Source organism: Rhipicephalus sanguineus, chromosome 6, assembly GCF_013339695.2.
Source record: "Rhipicephalus sanguineus isolate Rsan-2018 chromosome 6, BIME_Rsan_1.4, whole genome shotgun sequence".
Classification (NCBI taxonomy): Eukaryota; Metazoa; Arthropoda; class Arachnida; order Ixodida; family Ixodidae; genus Rhipicephalus; species Rhipicephalus sanguineus.
The window spans coordinates 158,819,268-158,835,241 of NC_051181.1; the positions used below are offsets into that span (position 1 = coordinate 158,819,268).

The 15,974-nt window shown below is 46.4% G+C and overlaps 1 protein-coding gene across 1 annotated transcript in view; it reads left to right on the forward strand.

The window, feature by feature from the left end:
* The window catches only part of LOC119396887 (uncharacterized), a 204,282-nt gene that overhangs the window by 111,920 nt on the left and 76,388 nt on the right, over positions 1-15,974 (forward strand). The window lies entirely within an intron of this gene.

Genomic DNA, 15,974 nt, shown 5'->3' on the forward strand with positions numbered 1-15,974 from the left:
TAGCCAACTTCGAGTGGCTGCACAAGAAATGACTTCCTCCACTTATAACACAGTCAAGCAGACTGCACAACCACCACCGCCACTGCCCGACCAATCTGCGTCTTCAGACACCTACGGGACTACGCCGAAATGATGCCACTCTGCTTTGCCGTTTATGGCTAAGAGTGGCTTTCACAAAGTCATTCTCCTTTCGAATCCAAATGGCTGACAACCCGTTTTGTGACAACTGTGGTAGCGAGGAGACACTACAGCACATCTTCTGCGACTGTCCTCGCTACAATGCGCAGAGAAAATCCCTCGCCGTCGCTCTTGCTCGCATAGATCCCAGACCGATGACGGCAGGAACCATTCTGGAATGTCGTCCTGATAGGTCATCGCGGGTGAAGGCGACGAAGGCAGTGCTAAACTTCTTGAAGGCATCAGACCTGCACCGTCGGTTATAGACTAACGTCGTTATGATGACCGTGAAATGTGTGTGACTTTTTGTGCGTGCGTGCTCTCCTTCTCTCTCTCTCTATCTTTATATCTCCCCCATCCCTTCCCCCAGTGTAGGGTAGCATACCGGTCCTTCTAGACTGGTTAACATCCCTGCCTTTCCTTTCTCTCCTTCTCCTCCTCCTCCATTTCGCCGTTTTGCGTGACGATAGAACGTGCTGAAGTGTCTTGTACAGTTGCCTGACTAGTGGCATACCCGCTATTCTAGTTAAGAACAACTTTTGTCCTCGCGTTAAGTTGCTACCTATACGTGTTCCAGATAGGACAGGAGTTCACGGAAAACGGAAGGTTGAAGGGATGAGAAAGAGAGAACGAAGGTGCGATTTCCATGCACCGGAAGAACTGGATTAGATGTCGTCACGCAAGGAACGTGACTGGAACTAACGTTTCGGCGCGGGGATTTGTCTAGGCCAGGGCAACAACTGCTTTCCTTAGCAGCGCTTCTATGCATGCATATCTCACTCGCCTTCGTCCTCTGTGCAGGCTGAGCAGCAAGAGAAAACTAATACAATGTGTACAGAAGGGCATTAAAGTCCCGCTCTTCAAAGAAAAAAAGAGAGGGAGAGGGAAAGCTGGGCACAGGAAGAAAGTAAGGAGCGACGAACGGCTTATGTTCGGATAGGTGCACAGGTGTGGTACAAATGACGATGATGATAATTAAAGCTTTATGTTGTAATGCATCAAACAATAATGGAAGCTGTGGTACTGGCTCTGTAGAGCGGGGGTGCTGGCAATCGTATTGGTCGAGGTCGTGGTGGCGGTGATGATTATTATGATTGTCATGATAATTAGCAGTTTATTGGTGCAAGGCCCAAGAGCGCCATAAAGTAGTGAGTATACTGGTGTCAACCTCTATTAACAAGGGAAGATAAAAACTGGAAACGGTAAGGGTTTCAGTGTCTCAGTTGGTGCTGTCGACCCAGTAGTGGTTTCCTAAGAAAGCAGAAACTGCGCATACAATGGCCTGGTATTTCTTTACTTTTTTTGTAAAGACGAATACGAGGATGAGGGAGAGAGGAAATTGGGTCAAAGAAAGGGAGTTCCGGGAATCAGTATAAATAGAAACTAGAAGCGAGGATGTTGTGAACTTATATTTGTCTGAAGGTTACAATGGTTTTGCATTTTGGGCGAATCTGTTAACTCTTTTTTAATATTTGTATTGCAGCCGTATAGAATGGAAACACTAAATAAAGAATCAGTGAAGGATCAAAATAAAGGAGGCCGAAATGATTAATCGCTCTCTTGCGCCACACCGTCGACGGGTTTGTGCAGTGACGAAATCCGGGTGTGTCCTGCAGTCAAGTAGTTTCTTGCGTAGAAGCGACACTTCTACATCAGCAATAAGCAAAACTAAAGCGGCTCAAATAGACCACCATAGAGCCAAGGCACTGCCCAATTTTTCAGTGTAGGCTAATGATTGGTTTCAAGTGCAGCGAGGACACGTTGAAATATTGTTGTAGCGAGAACGAAACAAATATAAAGATCATGTTAGGCAGAGCATGAAAGCGAATGCAATACTTATTACAAAAAGATGGAGAAATTCCGGCAAAAGCTTGTTGCGAAACTACGGATATGTGATACCCCTAAATCGTTGAAGATCCTAAGCCTTAGCTTGAGTGTAAAACTCGGGTGAAGAGGTGGTTGCTTCCTCACATGCGAGTTGCTGTCACGAGGCTGTTTCACTTCGTGCTCAGGGCCCGTTTTAAAAAAGGACGCCTTACGCTATTATTGTTCGTAATAGAAAATATCGGCCAACCCTGATGCTGCACATATTGTAGCGTAGAAACGTATTCGCTACTTTCTCCGCGCCGGAGAGACGAGGCGATCTAACATGAGATCCGCAGACATTTTTCTGATTTGATTTATTTGACTTTAGTTACCCGAGTTAGACATTTAAGAACTCGCATATTGTTCCGCTCTATAAAATATCTGACCAGCACTCGCTCCGACCTGCTCTCTTGGTGGCTCCAGAGCGACTTCCCCCACCACCCCCTGGCTTTCGGGAAGCATATCGACGCCCCGCCAGAGTGCAAACAAAAGAGTCAATTACAAGTCCTCGTTGACAAGAAGCAATCGAGTCACACGGATTCAAATACGAACAGTTAATCGTGGGAGGCCTTGACCGAGCTTTAACTCGATGACAGCTGTCCGCCTAAGTAATTACAATATAAACCAAACAGGGGCGTAGCCAGAAATTTTTTTCGGGGGGGGGGGGGGTTCAACCATACTTTATGCATGTTCGTGCGTGCGTTTGTATGTGTGCGTGTATATATACGCAAGCAAATTGAAAAATTTCGGGGGGGGGTTTGAACCCCCCCAACCCCCCCCCCCCCTTGGCTACGCCCCTGAAACCAAAGTAAAACCACGGAAAACTACTAAGAGAGGGGTTCGGTTTCCACCGAACAGTTTACTCCGCAAACCCTCGGGCGCAGTGGTTGGCGCACCGTCTGAGACTCCGCCAACTGTGTAACCCTGAATTAACAGAGCTAATGTTCGTAACGTACGTTGTTGACGACAAAGTCCTGCGATTTATAGACCCGTCGTATCGCATGCTTCCACTCCTCATCCAATCAATGTCGTTCAGACTCCGTAAAGTGGCAGCCCCAATGAAAATAGCTGGTCACTTCTACGAGCGGCGTTTAGATTTTCTAACCTTTCTCACCCTTTTTTATGAGGATGATATAAGATGTTGACGCCCAAATAGGCTCGCCACAGGGCAGTGTGAATGATATGGTGCTTCCGCATGGTCACTGGAGATTCAGGAAGGAGGTGTCGCGGCTACTTTTTAAGTTTTTAAACGTTACAGACCTCGCATGTGAATGGTGATGAGTGACATTTATATAGGGGCATGGTGTGGTGATACGCGGGCCCAGCACAACACCGTATGCGGGATAGCTCATAGGACTCCGGCATGAGCACTGTTGCGTCACGCTGCGCGCGCCGTCTTTGTAGCCTGCTCGCGTTTCGCTTTTTAGAAAAATGGACATATTTTCAACATAAGCTGAAAGGAGGAAACCGGGAGGGCAATTGCTTGCAAATCTCGCAAGGCTAGATCCGCCGGCAACCTACAACATCCTCCTCCTTCCAAGTTAGGCTCCAGCTACTCTTGTAGATACAACGCCCTTGAGTAGATACATCGTACGACACACAGGGGTCAATACAACACAATAACAAGGAAAGTTGTCAATGTAACACCGGTACGTTAAAAAATGAGTCGTACATACTGCGTACTTGTTCGCCATCACATTCACTCTCCAGGACATTGTAAAAGAAACTCTCAAAGATACGAAATATAATATAATAGAACAAGAAGCTCTCAAATCAGTGGGTGGTATGCGCAACACATAGCTGCGTTATCATGTACAGACACAACATGACAGTCAATATAACATCACCGGCGGTCACGTGCATATACACAGCGGCGTTAAAGCTGTCTTCAACAAATTTTTAATGCTGTTAAATCGCACTTTTGAACGGCCCTTCTTGGCCACGGGCCCAACTTTTTTCTCGGATGATTGGTCTGCGCTGTAATGCCATTGATGTCGATTTACTCGGCGTCCTTGCCTGTCGTGATGTGGGAAATCTAGATGCAGGTTATATAAACCTTCTTCAGTAAATCTACAACCGCATTCGGGAGTTTCACCATGACCAGTTCTTTGTAAGGATATAACCTTTAGTGCAGAGAGATAAGCTGATGTCTCGGCTTCCGTGGTATGCATTTTGATCAAGCAATGTTTGCTGCAACCAAATGAGAAACCATAAACACGTAAAACGAGTTGAGAACGGGTTTCACATTACATTGTGCGCGTGGCTATAGACTGTGTTGTGTTTCACTCAGAATATACGCTCCGACACTCGCTTGAAACTTTTTCTGGAATTTTACTTTCAATATACGAAAACATATCTGCCCTGACCGGGGATCCGAGAAGCTAGCTTTAGAGTGATCGGTGATCAGCTGTCTTCTAAACTTATTGTAGCCTGCGAGTCCCTGAATATAATCAAACTTGTTTTAAATGCGAAGCATTTCTTAGCGAACATCAGGCACTTCGCCCGTTTCTATCTACGTATCTATCTATCTATCTATCTAGCCGCCTACGTCTGGGCGTTCTCCTGGTCGTCTCCAAAACTAGTAATATACCAAAATTGGCACAGCAGGGGATCAGTGTATGACGAACACGATTCACTGGTCATGACATGAATAATGCAAAATACCTGTCGCGTACGTCATGAAACCCTTTCTCTCAGTCACGCGTGGCACATGCCCGTAAACCAGAGTTGTTATGCGGGTACGCGCCACAGGTGATACAGTGTCTCAACTAACACAGTAACCGCCAACACACACTTTGACACGCAAGGAATGTGATAATCGTAATAACTGTTGGGGTTTTATGTCCGAGAACCACGATATGATATGAGAGACGCCGTAGCGAACAGTTCCGGAAAGTTTGACCATCGGGTATTCTTTAACGTGTACCGAGATCGCACAGAACACGGGCATCCTGCATTTTACCTTCATCGAAATGCGACCGCCGCGGCCGGGATCGAACCCGCGACCTTCGTGTCTGCAGCCGAGCACCTTAACCGCTACACCACCGTGGCGGACACAAGGAAAGTGAAGAAACTGAAGACAGAACACCCCTGGAAGACGCTCAACTACCATCCACTCGTCCACGTAGTCCTCAACGTGGACCACGTGGATTACGCAAAAACCGGCGTCAATGCTTCCTACAATAAATCTGCTGAGAGAACCAGGCCTCTCATCACTACCGGTGGCTTCAACATTGATTTATCAAGACCCAACAACGTTTGGTCCTTATACTGCGTGAAAGACGGATTATATGTGGAGTGGGCATCAAAAGACCTCGGTGCCACGTCAACGACAAGAGGCATCATAGATCATTTCATCGTAGAGGCATCCAGGATTTCCACCAGCTGCACTATATACTCGCCCTTCACTACGCTTAGACTCCTCATAGCCGCGATCACGAAAGTATCCGATTAACAAGTCCGGTGCAGCTGGTGGTGCTCACTGGTCATGGTGATGATGACCTTGTTCAAGAACCGTCAAGAAACCTTTCTACACATACACACGGGTTCGTGAAACTTGCGTGCGTTGTCCGTCACAACGGACAAGTATAAGCATTATAACTGTAACTGTGACTGTAACGAACGTGCAGTGCGCCTGCGCTTGCCACTCGGCTGTGTATTTATCTAGGCAAACTTTCATGAATGAAGCTTAGTTGCGAGTAACGCCTGTCCTGTGCATCTGTGTTCCTTCTTTGTCCTGTTCGGATTCGCACTATCCAGTATTGAAGAATATAAGCACTACATATCATGAAGGTACTAGAAAGCTCTTCTAAACTACATATCAGCTAACCGCGTCAGGAGTTGTTATCAGCCATGTTGCTGTTGCCATCGTTACGCTAGTGTAAACAACTGGTTATATAATAGATATGCGACTCTTCAGCATATGAGTGTGCGTATACAACTTCCATATCTCTCTCTAGCGTCATTCCGTAACGTTTCGCTCAATGTGAAAAATTACGCCACACTCACCATCCCCACGCATGCTTCGCATAATATCGATTCCCACGGTACGTGGGATCTGCCAAATTTTCTTGGAGAAAAATATGGGTGATTATAACGTAAAAATATCCCGCATTTTATCCTTCCACATTGGCCGTTAGCTGTATTTGATTGGTCGAAATTTTCTGGGCAGCTGCTCGTAACGCGATGCAACAAATGACTCCAAAATTGTCCTCTGCGTAATGACCATTTAAGCACGACTACATAAAAAATAAGAAAGTACGCTATTTTCAATACGGCATATTTTTTTCTTCTTTTCGGCTTTTTCATTCGTAATCCGTACGTAAATTCGTTTTGAGACGGGAAGTTTTCGCAGTGTTCTTAACGCCGACTCACACGCAGGTGAAGTGGGCGTGGCGCAAAAAAGAAATTGACCAATCGTGAAGACCGAATGAAGAAAACACCAATGATAACAGTTTGGAATAACCTTACCTTGACAGCGCCCGGATGTAATGTGTAGTACCATCTTCTTCTGCGTTGAGTCTGAATCTGCCGAGCCGTAAGAGCTCTTCTTTTTTTTTTTTGCGTCTCACAGTGGGCTGTCGTATTCCTGAAAAAGGAGATGGGTTATTGCCATAGCTGCGGCCAAATATAGTCTCGTAATGAGTTTCTTTTCTTGGCCTCGAAGTGGCAGGATGTCATCAGCTGAGAATCAGCGAAGCGCTACCCACACACAATGGATGGGAGTCGGCGAACCTGGTCGATACACCGCGCCCTGCCCTGTGACTCATGCTGGCGAACACCTTCGCTGCCTGCCACCTGAAATATAAATTGACTTTACAAATTACTGGCTTTGTGCACAAGTGTCCAGCGTAGTGTGAACACGGGGTATTTCTGTTATTGCCTACTCCAACCTTTTTTTTTTCGTCCAATTACCCTCTACAACTACAAAGTTGACTCGAATTCCTCCACAATAAGCGCTCATTGTTTTGAATTGGATTTAATTGTGTGTACTCGCGGAGCAGAGCACGTTGTGACTGTAGCGGCTGCTATTTGCTCGCGGAATATTTCTCTACGAGCCCGATGCCTCAATATTGGAACCAATCATGGCCAGAGAACAAAGTCATTTTATTGATGCAATGCAAAAGGAGATGTTGGTGCACAAACAAGGCGCCGACTACTCTTTATACAACACAAAAAATAACATACAATAGTATTACACTTAAAATAAACACACGAGCACACATATGCGAAAACACATTCACACACACACACACACATATCAAACAACACCATCGTAGTCTTCTTTTCTTTTCTGTCTTTCATTTCTTTCATTAGAAGACGAAATTCCTATTGACGTATGAGCCACGGCTAGTCTAGGAAAGGTGACTGACCTTTCTCAAAGAAAGCATCCACCTTTCATAGACATCGGCGCTGGCTTCGCGCTGAATTACACGTGCACGAAAATCGTTGTATTGTGCTTTATTTGCCCACTATTCTCTTTTCTCGAACTTTACCTTATTCATCTTGATATAGTATACCAGGAGTTTCGCCATACTATCATCGGGAGCTCATAACTGCCTTTTGTACGTGACGCGGTAGCTCAATAGCGATGTCGTTGCCCCGCTGTGTGCGAGGTTGCCGCGAGACGGTCGACTCTCTCGCGTCCTCGACGTCGCGTGATTGAGTCCTCACAAGGTATGGCGTTCGCCCCCTGCCGTGAATGCCGCGGGCGCTTACTAACAACTGGTTGTTGTTGGTAAGTGCTCATGTTGTCACCTTTTTGTCTCCTGTTCCTCATTTTTACAGCAGAGCTGTTATGTTCGAGGTTTGCCGTATGTCGTAGATAGAAAATGATCATCATGAACCGGCGCCCGCTCAATCACCGCCAGATCACTCTGTACAGATGGTTAACAAGAGAAGTGTAGTATAGTATAGCATAGCAAGGGGTGGGAAAGAGAGAGGGGTGAGGTGGTAAAGGCCCAGTAAGCCATGTCCATCTAGGTGCCCACTGCTGTGACCGAGTCTTGCGCGATTTATAGCAAGCTGCTCTAATTTTTTAGTTCTTTATTTCATAATTGGTCTTACGCTGAACAAAAGGAGACTTTAGACGCTGTTTGAATCACTTCCTAACTTGGCCTCCAACGAAAGCTAAAGCTCGGGTCAAAGAAACGCAACGTTAAACGCAAAAACACAAAGCATGGAATGTTCAACGTAAACAGTAAAAACTAAACAATCGGGAATTTTCAGTAGGTTGAGCATTTCTCTTTTTGTAGACCGTGCCGGTCTTAGCACGAATTGCAATTCCAACAAGAAACGTACCTTCCAGTTTATGACGTAAAAAAGTAACCTTTAAAAACCTGCAACCTTTATCCCCGTCTCTGTCTCTCGCGCAGGACGAAACTGTAATATCTTTTGCCATCTATAATGAACACAGTTGGGCTTTGATGTCAAGAAAAGTGCTAATGGTATTTTTTATTTACAAATACTTTTCTTCGAGTGATAATAATTGTTCACCTCGGATTTCGTGTCTTCGAAACTCCCTGATTCTTTCATGCGATTCGAAACAATCCGGCCTCATTCCATTGTTTATGGTCTTTGAGCTGGCGCTTTTGTAACACGGTAATGACTGTGCGTCGCAGGTCGAATCGGATTGAAGAGCTTTGGAGGAACATCCTTTAAGCCTCGTTCCAAGTGAATTCTCCCGGTGGACTTAAGGCGAACAGCGCTCGCCTTTGTCATGAAAGCTCCAAGTCAATTTTCAGGGAGCCCTCGTAAATCCGGATAGTTTCATTTGTTCTGCTTCTGCACATTTGTAAAAAAGAGGGCGTTATGACCTTTGTTGTAGTGAGCGAACGGAGCGCTCTGCGTCAACATTAATGTTGAAGAAGGAAAAAGAAATTATACAAATAAGCGACTTACTTTTTGCGTCTTTGTACTACATTGTTTTACTCTCTTGAAGAAGTCAGGTAAAACATTTAAGAGTGTCCTAATGATCAGCGAACGAGGTTATTACGAAGAGCCCCGGAAGGATTTGAAGCGCATCGACGTTAAGCGTCGTAACAGCGGCAACAAAAGTCGGCGTTTCGGTTGAAGGCGCACGTACACATTGATAACGATAGCAATTTATATGAAACCACCACAGCCGGCTGTGCGTTCAGCTGCACGGATAGCTGGCGCAGCCGTCTTGTCCCGGCAAGCTAGAGGAAAGGACATGCAGTGATCTGCCCCCCTACCTTCCCTTTCACTGGCTTTTCTCCCAGGCCATTGCCTTGAGCCTGCTAGGGGACAGCTCACACGAAGGCACCAGCCACCTCGGCTCACCTCGCACGCTTTTCCTAACCTAACCCAACCTAGTCTAGCCTAACCTATGATCTCACATGGACTCTATATGGAACCTCATGATGACAGTGAAAAAACTAACCTAGTCTAACCTTAAGACGAGAACAGGCAGCGCTAGACAAGGTACTGTAGTAGAACGACAGACAGGCTGTTCTATCACGGTCCCCCTCCGCAGAACGCCAGAAGGAAACGCTATGTACGCGTCGCGCCGCCACCCACCCCAGGGAAAAGAGCCCCAGCCCTAGTCTCTCCTGCTTCTCATCGGCCAGCCTCCGTCTGGACCGCTCCTGTGCGGGTCCTTTGCCCACGCTGACCCTTCAAATGCGCATGGCCGAGGCGGCGCTTGTTGTTATGGTGCATGCTTAAAAAGTTTCCACCGTGCGTGCTGCAGAGGGGGGCTAGAAGACCCGACAGTCTACAAGAAATTCACGTTTTACCCTATCGTTACTGGATATCAGGATTGACCAGTCAAGTTTGCTCATGTTTTCGTAGCGCGTATTATAGTTCGTTAACATCTTCTTTACACCGTAACGTTCACTGCACCGTGCTGTGCGGCAGACATACGGAAGATACAAGACGCTACGACTGTTCTGCACAGAAGTGTGCGTGAACGACCAGCCAATGGCCTTTCAGAATCTGCAACTACTACTACAATCGTTGGCACACCGCATTCGCTTTACCGATCGGATTCCAGTGCTGTTGTACAGTCGGCTTCTCTGTAAGATTACTCTTTGTGCAAAAAAGCAAGCTTTACAGGCGATGATGTTCCCGATCATTACCCACCGGTTTCCCTTCTCTACGTGCTCTCTCTAACCAATAATTTCCTCGGAGCCAGAAAAAGCAGCGCGGCATATATAAAGTCCTATTATCCCTGGTTTGTCAGGCTGTTATAGTGTACTGCAGCATTTTATTACAATTATGTTTCTTTCGTTTTTCTCGATTTTCCTTGATTTTCTGGCATCGGTGGCAACCAATCCAGACATGATTGAATAATCAATTGAAAACTCCGGTTTACCATGTGGCAATATTGAAAGCCAAACAGGAATGGTATTTATTTATTTATTTATTTATTTATTATTTATTTATTTATTTATTTAGTTCGTGCGAAACGAATGTAGAAGTCGTGTGATATGCAAAATACGCCTCCATTTCCCCCCCCCCCCTCTCTCTCTCTCTCTCTTTTCTTTTTAAGGAGCCGATCTCTGCAAAGGACCAATGCAACTAATTGCATAGATGCAGTTCCCAACAACGCGGCTCGAGCTGCCGTTTGGCCTGTAAAATGCGAAGCATTTCTTAGCGAACCTAAAGCACTTTGAGCGTTTCTATCTACGTACCTATTATCTATTTAGCCGCCTACGTCTGGGTGCTCTGATGGTGGCCTCTTTAATTTGTTCTTGACCAAAATTGGTATAGGAGGGTAAGAGGGTTTCACAAATATGACTGTCTGGTCATGATATGAATCACGTGAAAATCCCGTCGCGTACGTCGTCAAACCCTTTCCTCCAGACACGTGTGGCACATATACCACGGGCCGCGGTGTACGGGTATGCGCCACAGGTGATTGACAAATTATATTCACCCAGGAACGGCGAGAACAGACATTGGTAATTTAAATGCGAGAGTGATAAGAGAAACCGACATCGGCAGCGTTGACACGACAAATGTAAAGAATAAAAATCAGGATCCCAGTAGGAACCGAACCCAAGCATTCTGCGTGGCAGTCAGGTATTCTACCACAGAACCACGCCAGGTCTTGAAGCTACTTTGGAAAAAAGACCCTATGCAGGCGTAATGTCAGTGCAACATCAATTGTGGTTGCAGTGCTGGCTATTTAATTTTATACAAAAGCAATAAGCATTACGTATTTACTCATATCATACAGGCGTTTCGTCGGGTTAACGTTAATTGGGGCTCCAGTGTTGACTCCGCTTTTATACCAGTCTAATAAACATTACATTTTTATTCGTATGAATCAGCAAGCTGTATTCAAGCGTTGCTCGACCTCGGAGGAATACGCTAAAGAAAGTTACGTATGATATTCACATCATCGCGCCGTAAGGTGGACTTCGTTCCGACAATACTGACATCTGTGCTCTAACGTGAGTTCTGACGCTGACGTTACGTCAGACCATAAGTTACCCTTTAAACACCAGGTAGTCGACGTTCCTGGTAAGCCCACGATGTGCACACAACTACTATACTTACAAAAACACGTTGATGGACGTTTCTAACGCATTCTCAAAGCCAAAAAATGCAGCCTAGACAATCACTGGCCGGCTGCCTCGCCTGAAACCGATTCCCACAAGGCGTGGGATCTGCCGAATTTTTTTTCTTTGTTCTTTCTTTTCGTTTCCACATTTCAGAACTAAAAGAGCTTCGAATAAATTTACATGTGCTTTATTAATGCCGCGAATTACCATGCCTAAGGGCAAGCGTTCGAAATAAAAACAAAGTGTGGAGGGAGTGAAGAAACTACTGCTCTTGATCCCACGAAGCCCGACATGTCATTTTTGATGCGCTGAGTTCGATAACACAAAGTACCGACGTAAGTGCAGAAATGTTACAGAACAGTTGTGTTTGTTGCTAGGGCTCAACCTCTACGACGAATCGCCGCAGTCGTGTTTCGGTTTCTCCTAGAGGAAGAGGCTGCATGCAGCCTCTGAGCAATATGGCACATTGCCGATCTCGTTTGAATTGCAACATCGCATAGAATATCAAAGTGAGTAAGGGGCACACAGGAATGTTCTTGAAGTATCGCTTTATTTTGCAAATTACTGGAAGATCCAGCATAAGAAGCTTGTCATGTTTCTTTCATCTCCAGCTCACCCTTGAGACATTCCTCGGGCGACTGAAAACGGCCCGCTCATTGCGAATCGCTCTGAGCTGCAGGCTTTATTCTGGACGGCCACATAAAGCGATTTCCCTGCGTTGGTTCACCTTTGGAAAACGAGAAAGGGAAAGAGAAAGACTCCTCTCGACATTTGCATTGCTTCTGCATGCCTCAATTTCTTCACAGTGCATCGAAGCCACAATAAGAAAAAAACAGGAGCATTCGCTGTGAAGGATTCGCTGTGGCTGCGGTTATTTCGCAAAAAGAAGATCAGGGGCCGAATGCACAAAACTTCTCTTTCGTAAGTGCGTTTTCCCATTGATCAGCTGGCTAAGCTTGCGATATGTCCCTCATCGTGATTGGCTGAAACGTCTTAAGCTAAAAGCGCAAACTTCGGCGTCGCTCTTGGCCGGCTACACAGTTTCTGGAAGATAAACCTTATAATTTAATATAATTTCAGCACTTACATATAAGAGAAACAGAATCAGTGCGAAGCTACACTATGTTCAAGGTGGAAAGACAATATTCAATTTTTTTTTCTGGTCTTCCCCGTACGCTAGTTTCGAAACAAAGTCATCGGGGCCTGAATTCGCAAAAAAAAGTCATACGTTACGCTAAAAAATTTCTTACAGAATATGTCAGCCGATGCTGATACCGTACATATCATTAGCAAAGCCTACCGGCCAATGGCATTTAGCGCTTACGAACTAGACGAATTGTGAATTCGGCCCCGGATTAATAACGCCGGTGACAATCCGATGGAAGAACTAGTGACGTTGTGTCCATTCTAAAAGGCAGGGCGTGCAAAGGCGGACACAGGAAAGAAGTCGAGACACCACAAACGCCGACTAACAACTGAGGAGGCGCACAGCGCCGGAAAAGAAATGACACAAAAACTTATCTGCACATGTCCAGGTAATAGGCGAACCTATCAATCCGGCACGCGTGGGAGTCTATGTGAAAAATAACTGTTAAGACATTTGATTTCTTCTTTATGCTAGTTATTCGATGGTTGACTCGCGCATGCGCTACCACTATTATCGATATGCCAAGCCTTAATCATTACACGCGCTTCTTCATTCATGTGCCTATACAAAACTGTACATTCATCGAATTTTGGTGTGCACTTACACTCTCGACAATGTAAAGATATACTGGATGGTGAGCCTCCGGTAAGCGATCGCTGTGTCATAGTGCCGTACTGCCGGCTACACTGAAAACATGGCTCCACACGCATAGAAAAGTCCCCCAGATAACGCCTCCTTCGAATATCTGCAAAGCTGAAATAGCGGGGAGAGAATGTCTGGGTGGGTAGGAGTAATACTGCTTGGGGAGCCATCACGTCCGTAGTATGCGTTGACGCCTCGCCTGGCGATTGAGAATGGAGGTGAAATTGAACTGGCCGCATTGGAACCCCTTTTCGTACCTGGAAACTACCCGACAAAACAGGGAGGCCACGGCGCCTATTGTTTATTCAAGCGCTCGTGACCCTGTCCCTCAAGTCCCACGGGAGTCATTTCTGAGACGCACGCAAACATAACCTGGATGCCGGTTATTTGTTTTGCTTCCTCCCGCGTGAAACTTACTTCTTCTTGCAACAACCAAGAGTTGCTGTCGCCGGAAAATATAAGTTTTTCCCCACAGCCTTTGAAAGGGCCACATAATGCGGTGTTATTTTTGTTTGTTTATCTGTTTGTGAAGTAAGAAGGCACATAGCCAGACTAGCCAACGGCGAAGTGCGATGGACGCACGGCTGTCGAAAACAATCTTGCATGAGCAGTCCCCTTCCATTCAGCTATATGCCCGGCTGCTACAAAAGCGTGCAGTGCTGTGCAAGCTCTGTTTGGCGGCAGCTAATCAGGAGTACAGTTCGAATACTTTCATTCCCATATATACGGCTCGTGTTTTAGGCCATATCTTCATTGACATTTATTTCTTTTAAGCCCCAGAAATGATAATATCCAGCGAAAACAACGTTTGCACAATAAGAATTAACAGTCCGAGCTCTCCGTGTGCTTCCTTTCTTGAGCTGAGCTGAGTCATATTCTGGCGCACGCGCGCGTTCGCGTGTATGCGTCGTTTTCGCAGTTCCTCACTTTTACTTTTCTTTTCTTTCCTTTTCTTTTCTTTTCTTATTCTAGGGAACAAGGAGAGGGGAGGGGGGAGGATGTCTTACTGCCGAAGAAAAGGAAAAACATGTATTCAGCTTGTACAGTGGTTAGCCTTGGTAAAGTACTGTGACTGGCCGATGTAGCTTGCCCGACCGATTGCGACCGTTCTTGCGTACATTCGCACAGCATGTATACGTAGTGTATTTCGATTCAGCAACGAAGCACGGTTTTGCGAGGCAAAAAAGTGTAGGCTTCGATGTGGGCCATTCTAGGAATTGGAAGCCTATATACTCGTGCTTCCGGGCAGAAACAGTTTCAATCTGTCGCAATATGAAGACAAATAGGGTATTGGAGCCTAGGTGGAAGCCGGGCTCCAATACCCCATTTTCATTTTATATTCGTGCAGTCACTTGTGTTGCACATTCGAAAAAGGTATTCGAAAAAAAGTAAGATTGTTGTGCGACACTGAGTGTGCCGGTTTCTTTCCACCAATGACGTCACGTCGGAGACGGCTTAGCACCACGGCTGTACCAAGAATCGCCTGTGCTGCGTAGGTAAGGCTGGCGTGACGTTACCCTTGTTTTGCCTTTTAACACGAAAGTGTTTTATGCCGGGGTCCACCAAGTACATCCGTCACGGATATGACGTTGATAAAATGGACGCCAACGGGTGAGAAAGAAAAAAAACCAGGAAAAAGATACCCCGCTGGGAATCGAACCCACGACGTTGCGGCCGCGACGGCAAGCGCCCGACGCTCTGCCGACTAAGCCAACTCGGGAGATGCTAGGCACGGCGCGAACGCGCCTTATATCTTTCACACCTTCTCTTTCGCGGCGGGCGGAGCGGGGCGGTGCCGCCGTCTGTGAGAGGTGAAAAGAAGTAATGCTTCACGATCGACACTTACTAGCGCTTACTCCGAGATTGCACGTGATATCGGAGGTCATGGTTAAAGCGTCTCGATACCAGAGAGGTAGACTGGCCGCGCTGGCGTCGCCGAGGCACCCTTGACGCAGTTACGTTCTTTGCCTTTGGATTCGTGTTAGCGTGCGTCGGCTCATCGGAGTAGTGCAGCTTCCACGTGCACGAACGGGATTTCTCTGCCGCCGACTGCTTCAATTGCGAGAGCACCGACTAACAAAACTGCTGCAATATGCGTTGCAGAAAGGACGCGATTTCGACGGGCGAATGTCGTGCCTTGGTGGAGCGAGAGCAGCGCCTGCGAGACAGAGGCCAGCGGGACGCACGCGTTTGCGGCTCAGGCTACGAACCTCTACCTCCCGCGTTGCTGAAGTGCAGTGTGTGTTATGTATGCATGAGCACAGGCGTCGGCTACCCATTACTAGAAAGCGCACACCGTGCCGTTTCTCTCCTTAATTGACGACGCTTTGAAGAAGTGCATACCGGGTACCAATGTTGATTATGAACTTGTTGATATCATCCTTACGCGCGATTCACGATTCGCTGTGTCCAAATATATGTTCACACCGTCAGCTACCTCAACGGTTTAATCATGATCATGGGCGTTAGTCTTCGCGATAGAGACATGCTGTCAACATGGGTGCATCCACGTCAAACGGTGCTATAGCTGCCAAACACGAATAGACATTGCACAAGGTCTCATATATCACTACACAATAAGCACTACTTCTGTGAAGACACGTTTCACTTTC